The following is a 7,405-nucleotide window of genomic DNA, read 5'->3' as shown; positions in this document are numbered from 1 at the left end:
AAGTTTCAGTTAGAAGGAATAAGTTTTGGAGACCAATTGCACAACAGGGCACCTATAATTAATAATAGTGTATTGTATATTTCAAAATTGCTGAGAGTAACTTTCAAATGTTCTCACCACAAAAAAATGATAAGTATTTGAGGTGATGGGTACGTTAGTAGCTTGATTTAATCATTCCACATTGTATAAATATATCATAAATCTTTGTACATCATAAATATATACAATTACAATTTGTAAATTTACAATGAAAAATATGATATTAGCTATGAGTTTTTCTATATGCCCTTTGTCAGGTGGAGAAAGTTCCCTTCTATTTCTACTTGATTCATTGTTTTTATCATGGAAGAGTTTTGGGTTTTGTTAAGTGCTTTTTTCAGGTCAGATCATGTGGTTTTTGCAGTTTATTCCATTAAGGTGTATTACGTTGATTGATTTTCATATCAACCAACCTTGTATTCCTGAGATAGATCCCACTTGGTCACAGTACATAAACCTGTTTTTATGTTGCTGTTATCAGTTTGCTAGTATTATGTTGAGGATTTTTGTATCTCTATTCATAAGGGATATTGGCCTATAGTTTTCTTTTCTTGTAATATCTTTGTGATGGTTTTGGTATCATGGTAATACTAGCCTCACAGAGTGAGTTGGGAAGTGTTTCGTCTTCTTTTTGTGGAATAATTTGTGAAGCATTGGTGTTTTTCACTATTTTGCAGTGCAATTTAGCTCTTCTCAGCCTCTATTCTAAAAGGTAAAAAGAGGCAGGTGAGAGGGACCTCCTTGTGCCTCTAGATTTCATCACTGTGTGATACCTGGATCTATGGCAGCCTCTCTGGGAATATAATGGGAGATATTCCCAAGTCAGCATCCTAAGGGTGGTGGAGGAGAAAGAAGGAAAGAACCCATGTACTTTATGAGTAATTGAATAATCAACCTGGAGCCTCTCTGTCTCCATACCTCATATGGACACGTTTTTATTGTTTAAGTCCCCTTTGGTTATGGTTTTAGTCATTTGCAGCTGAAAGCATATCTGATAGTTAATATATCCATTGCAACAGGAGCATTCTCTGTTTATTGTCTTCCACTTTCTGTGTCATCAGGCTGAGAACACTAATTGTGCCTACAGAAAAGTCTCCCAAGGGGGATGTGATAGTCACTGGTTTCTGGGTAAAGTAAACCAGCGACAACCTCAAGGTTACATGGAATTCAAGTCTGCCGGAGCCCTCTGGGCTGAACTGAACGTTTAAGCATCCTTGAGGGTTAACATTCTTGCCCCTCGTGTGAAGGTAGTTAAAAAAAAAAGGACAGTTTGGGTTTGGGGAGATGCACAGTGGACCCGAATTGTAACTCACACACTAACCTTGTGTATGTGCCAGGGTTCTCCAGAGGAATGCAGCCAATAACATTCTGTGATGGCCCCAATTCCTGCCTCTGGTGAACATACCCTATATAATCTCCTTCCTTCTTAAGTGTGGATGGGACAGTGAATACCATGTTATAAGACAAATGTGAAAGGGTTTTGTAGGTATAATCAAGGTCCCAAATCAGCTGATTACAAGGCAATTAAAAGAAAGACTATCCTGGGTGGGCCTGGCCTAATCAGGTGAGTACTTAACTAGATCTTTAGATCCTTCCTGAAGAGAAAGATCTGAAGTGGAGAGGGCCTATTGAGGGGACCATGTGTCAAGGGCTTGAAAGCAGCCTCTAGTCACTGAGAATGCTTCCTAGATGATGGCTAGCAAAGAAAATGGGGACCTCAGTCATAGAGCTACAGAAAAATGAATTCTGTCATCGACCTGATGGAACTTGAAGATGGCACTTTTCCAAGTTGAACCTCCACATGAAGATGAATCTGGCTAGCAAGTTGATTTCAACCTTGTGAGACCCTGAGCAGAGAACCCACTTAACATGTGCTGGGCTCCTGGCCTCAGAAACTGTGAGATTATAAATTTGTATTGCGCTAAGATAACTAGGTTTATGGTCATTTATTATGCAGTGATAGAAAATTAATACAGGTACCATTTCAAATATTGCACCTTTATATTGGAAAAATAAAAGGTAAATATCAACAAAGAGCAAATTGCAAAAAGTAATGTTTGACAATGCAGAAAATGACAGAGATCAAATGCTTTTGTGTTTCTTCATTCAACTTTGTCACTTCTAATGAAACTCCAGGGACAAGGGACTGGATTGGGGAGAATTTAGGGGATGTACTTATATCTTCCTCCAGATGGTTGACCACACATGCTCAGCCCTTGGGAGGCTAGTGCACCTGTGTGACCCTCGTCCTGGCCCTGGGACAATCTTGGCCAGTGGAAGTCACAATCAGCCCTGGCCTGTACACATTCTGGGGTTCCTTCTGTCAACAAGAGATCTACTCTAGGTGAGACTATCCAAGTTAAAAAGAGTTACAGCTTTGAGAGAGAGTACCTACAATATATGGGACAGATATCTGGTTGAATTATTGTTCTCTATGGTGTGAGACGTGGTTATTTCTTAAAATCTTGTAACCCAGTAGAAATGATTTGGGCGGATCAGCTTGCTAGGTAGCTCCACTTGTGCTATGACCAGTTTTGGCATGAGAGTAGTTAGGGATAGCAGGAAGATCATGTCCCATCTATAAGTGACTAAATTATTTATAAATTGATTTTAAAAAATGATCAAAACTGCTGACTTTTTATTAACCTTAGAGAAGACGTTTTGGGGATTACTTTTTAATGTCATAGATCTGTACAGGACAATTTTCTTTTCTTTCTTTGGCTTTGATGGGATCAAAGGTACTTGTGAGAATTTCTAGCTTGCAAGACAATGGAAAATGAGAAGAGAATTGCATACCTTTTCTGTTGTTGCATTGACAATGAAAATGAGAATCAGATGGAGGGCTTATTTTTTTTTTTTTTTCAAATTTAAAAAATGTCCAGTCATTTGTACAAATGCTTTAAAAGCCTTGAGATTTTAGGAATGTTGTATTTGCAATTATTCTGCTTTAATAATTAATTGCTAATATGTTTTAATCACTGAGAACCTTGTTTTGATCATTAAGAATTTACAATGTAAAGATCATTTCAAGGTCAAATTTCAGATGTTAATCATCGTAACCTAATGCATGTAAATCTCTGCTGAATTCAGTTTAAAAATAAAAAGTAAATCATTAATTCGAACTAGCATACTTACTGGAAATTGTCTTTTATTTTTCTTTACTGTGGTTCAAGGTCATTTCTTTAATCAAACCTCAGACTTTGATATAGAGTCATCAAAACAAAAATCATTCTTCTTCCTCTCTTTCCCTAAAAATACAACACTCACAGGAGACCTAACTTTCCTTTTTTCTTAATTGTTCTCATCTCATCTTTAATTATTGCTGCTGCTGTTATGTGTTTATGTTTACTTTTTTTTTAAAGTTTTGAGGGCAGATCATGTCACTGGGCATAAGATACTGAGAAATCAGATAACTTTACTGGCTAGTAGGGGACTTTGCTTTTGAAACATCACAGGCTGTCTTCCTTTGGATGTAATGACACCCTGATGACCCAAGTCGTCTGCTTAGCTGTGTTCTGACCAGGGCCTTGGGGATATGGATGACCAGCATGGGCTCTACAGTGGGTTTCCCTGGGTTTGAGTCCTCAGCACCACTTGTTAGTTCTGTGACTGTGGAAAGTTTTCATCCATCCTGTGACTCACCTCCTCATCTGTAAAATGGGAACAAGAAGAGCACCAATTACTTAATTAGCCAATTAATTAACTAGAGATGGTGTCGCTCTGTCACTCAGGCTAGTGCACAGCAGTGAGATCATAGCTCACTGCAACCTCGAACTCCTGAGCTCAAGGCATCCTCTTGCCTCAGCCTCCAGAGTAGCTGAGTCTACAGGCATGAGCTACTGCATCCAGCCAGGTAATCTCTTTAATTCATGCTACAGACAAAATGTAACCCCTCATCTCCCCTCCCCTCCCCTTTTCTTTTCTTTTTGAGATGGAGTCTTGCTCTGTTGCCCAGGCTGGAGTACAATGGAGCAATCTCAACTCACTGCAACCTCTACCTCTCAGGTTCAAGCGATTCTCCTGGCTCAGTCTCCTGAAAAGCTGGGATTACAGGCGTGAGCCACCACACCTGGCTATTGTTTTTGTATTTTTAGTAGAGATGGGGTTTCACCATGTTGGCCAAGCTGGTCTTGACTCCTGACCTCAGGTGATCCACCCGCCTTCCAAAGTGCTGGGATTACAGGTCTGAGCCACCCTGCCTTTACTTTGATCTGGTCTTTTCCTGAACCTACTCCACAGGTTATTGGGTAAAATATGACTTCTAATCCCATCCAGTTTAAATCTTTGTCTCATCCAATTTAATTTAAAAAGTCCCCATTGAATTTGCATAGCTTCTTTTGGTAACAGCCCAAAGAGAAACATGCTCAAAGCGCTGCCCCTTGTGTCATCCCTAAAATGTCGCAGGGTGTGTGGTGGGGTTGCGTGTTTACACAGCTTCTCCACTATGCTGATTCTCCTGTCTGTAACTGGTGAACCTGTGGTCTGTTCTTTGGGCTCAGGCACTATCTCGGGGACACATCTGCTATCTATCCCTGGCTGGCTTTTCCTACCTGCAGACTCCTGAGCTTTATTCTCTACCTGGCCCCAGGCTGGGATCCACAAGGCCAGGGAGGTACTTGGCTTACTGCCTCTCGGCTCAGGGTCTCTGCCATGTGAGAATGAAGTGGCCTGGGACAGCCGATCTTCAAGGTTTCCTTTGAAATGTTTTTGACTTTTCTTTTCTTTTTTTTTTTTGAGACAGAGTCTCGCTCTGTCTCAGCCCAGGCTGGAGTGCAGTGGTGCAATCTCGGCTCACTGCAACCTCCGCCTCCCGGGTTCAAGCAATTCTCTTGCCTCAGCTTCCTGAGTAGCTGGGATTACAGGCGCCCGCCACCACGCCCAGCTAATTTTTGTATTTTTAGTAGAGACAGGGTTTCACCATGTTGGTCAGGCTGGTCTCGAACCCCTGACCTTGTGATCCACCCACCTCAGCCTCCCAAAGTGCTGGGATTACAGGCATGAGCCACCACGCCCGGCCCTGCTTTTTGTTTTTAAAGAGTTTTAGAGACAAGGTCTTGCTCTATTGCCCAAGCTGGAGTGCAGTGGTGTGATCATAGCTCACTGTAACCTTGAACTCCTGGGCTCAAGTGATCCTCCCACCTCTGCCTCCTGAGTAGTTGGGACTACAGGTGTGCACCGGCACTCCTGGTTAATTTTTAATTTCTTTGTGGTGATAGCATCTCGCTATGTTGCCCAGACTGGTCTCAAACTCCTTGCCTCACACGATCCTAGCCCAGACTGCTTTTTGAGCTGTTGAATTTGCTAGGACATCTCCAAGCTCTGGATTGGTATATGGGGCAGGCTATTAGGTTGCTCTTTCTATAACCTGACACATGGGGAAAGACAGGATATACTCATTGAAAAACAGGACAACTGTTGGCTTGGCTTGACTTCCTGGCTTCAGGTTCCCCTTTCCCCACTTTACCCCTGGCATCTTTCCTCCTGGCATCTCTGTCCCCATTTTTCCTACTTTACCACTTCTTGTTGGTCAACCACTGAACAGTTTTTTTTTTTTTTTTTTTTTTTTTTGAGATGGAGTCTCCCTCTGTCGCCCAGGCTGGAGTGCAGTGGTGCGATCTTGGCTCACTACAAGCTCTGCCTCCCGGGTTCACGCCATTCTCCTGCCTCAGCCTCCAGAGTAGCTGGGACTACAGGCGCCCGCCACTATGCCCGGCTAATTTTTCATATTTTTAGTATAGACTGGATTTCACCGTGTTAGCCAGGATGGTCTTGATTTCCTGACCTCGTGATCTGCCTGCCTTGGCCTCCCAAAGTGCTGGGATTACAGGCGTGAGCCATCGCGTCCGGCCTGAACAGTTTTTATAACATTTCCTGTTTTAGTCTTCCACCTCTGGCTCTTGATAGGCCAAGGGAAGGAGAAAAGCTGGACATTCTTTCTCAGGTCAACAGTCCGGCCTGAAAGACTAGCTCTTATTGCAACATCATCCTCTTGAGTGCGTGCAGGAGAATCTCACGTTGGCCTATCTCCTTGCGTTCTTTCTGTATTCCTTATCTTTCCACTAGGCAGAGGGATGTCTCCAAGATCAGAGCTAAGAGAAACTCTGCCAAAGAGAAAAGCACCTTAATGCTTTCTGCAAGGCTCTTGGATCTGTTGGAACCTGAGAACGCACGCATAAAGCGGTGTGGAGCAACACACTGTTTCAATGAGCGCCTGGGTGCAGATGGGCTGAGGCCTAAAACGGCTGTCAGCCCCAAATGAGGACGAGGCAGGAATTGTATAGTCTCCTGTAAACAGGAAGTGGCTCAGTCTGATGTAACTGCTACGCGGTAGACTGACCGTCTCTCCCTGGGTCTTCCAGCGGGTGCATGCCTTCTGGCCAGCTCTCTTCCTGCTTCTGCTATCTAGCTGACTCAAGATAGCTTGCGCCTTGGGACTGGGCCTGAGAAGGCAGGAGGAGTTATTCACCTCCCTATGCCTGCCTCCCCGCTCCCTGCCACCCCCCGCCAGCCCCCGCCTCCCCGCACCCCACCGCCTCCCCTCCCCGCCTCCTCGCACCCCACCTCCTCCCCCCCGGCCTCCCCGCACCCCACCTCCTACCCCCCCGCCGGCCTCCCCGCACCCCACCGCCTCCCCCCGCGCCGGCCTCCCCGCACCCCACCTCCTCCCCCCCGCCTCTCCGCATCTCACCTCCTCCCCCCCGCAGCCCACCTCTCCCCCGCCGCCTCCCCGCACCCCACCTCCTCCCCCCCCGCCGGCCTCCCCGCACCCCACCTCCTCCCCCACCGCCGGCCTCCCCGCACCCCACCTCCTCCCCCACCGCCGGCCTCCCCGCACCCCACCTCCTCCCCCTGTCTCCCCGCACCCCACCTCCTGCCCCCCGCCTCCCCCACCACCCCCCGTTTTCCCTCCCCTCTCCACCCTACCCGCTGCCCCCACTGGCATCAGCTTCCAAGCCCCAGGTAGTCTTTTACTTTCTAAACTGCTGGCCGTCTAGTGCTGGCGGTGGACGGAAGCTTCCTGCAGGCTGGGATCCTGTCTGCATATTTCGCAGTGTGTTCCCAGGAGCAGGAGTAGTTTCTGGTAAAAAGTCAAGGAATATTTGTTGAATGAATTGATGAATGAATAATGATGATTCATACCAGAGTTGCCTATAAATAAGCATATAGTGAACCCAGTGAACAAGTCGTTTTCACTTGGAAATTGGACGTGAATATTTTATACTGCTCACTGTAAATATTCCTTACTGACGTAAAATGCCATCAGATTACCAATACGAGGATGTAGTTAATGTTCCTATATTTTGCTTTTTTGGGTCAATCATTTGGTAACAGCAATTAGAAAAGAAATTGGAGAGTACAGGGCCTG

The 7,405-nt window shown here is 45.2% G+C and overlaps 1 long non-coding RNA gene across 2 annotated transcripts; it reads right to left on the bottom strand.

Moving 5' to 3' along the window:
• Positions 1 to 1,399: 1,399 nt before the first annotated feature.
• On the bottom strand, positions 1,400 to 7,102 carry LOC119619295 (uncharacterized). 2 transcript variants are annotated; one of them, XR_012090758.1, is made up of 3 exons: positions 7,012 to 7,102; positions 6,377 to 6,479; positions 1,400 to 3,689 (listed from the first exon to the last, which is right to left on the bottom strand). It is a non-coding gene; the product is annotated as an uncharacterized lncRNA (long non-coding RNA). The 2 variants fall into 2 exon arrangements; XR_012090757.1 differs by having other exon boundaries at positions 6,964 to 7,076.
• Positions 7,103 to 7,405: the final 303 nt, after the last annotated feature.

Source organism: Chlorocebus sabaeus, chromosome 2 (assembly GCF_047675955.1).
Source record: "Chlorocebus sabaeus isolate Y175 chromosome 2, mChlSab1.0.hap1, whole genome shotgun sequence".
Classification (NCBI taxonomy): Eukaryota; Metazoa; Chordata; class Mammalia; order Primates; family Cercopithecidae; genus Chlorocebus; species Chlorocebus sabaeus.
This window is presented reverse-complemented; position numbering and strand designations above follow the sequence as displayed.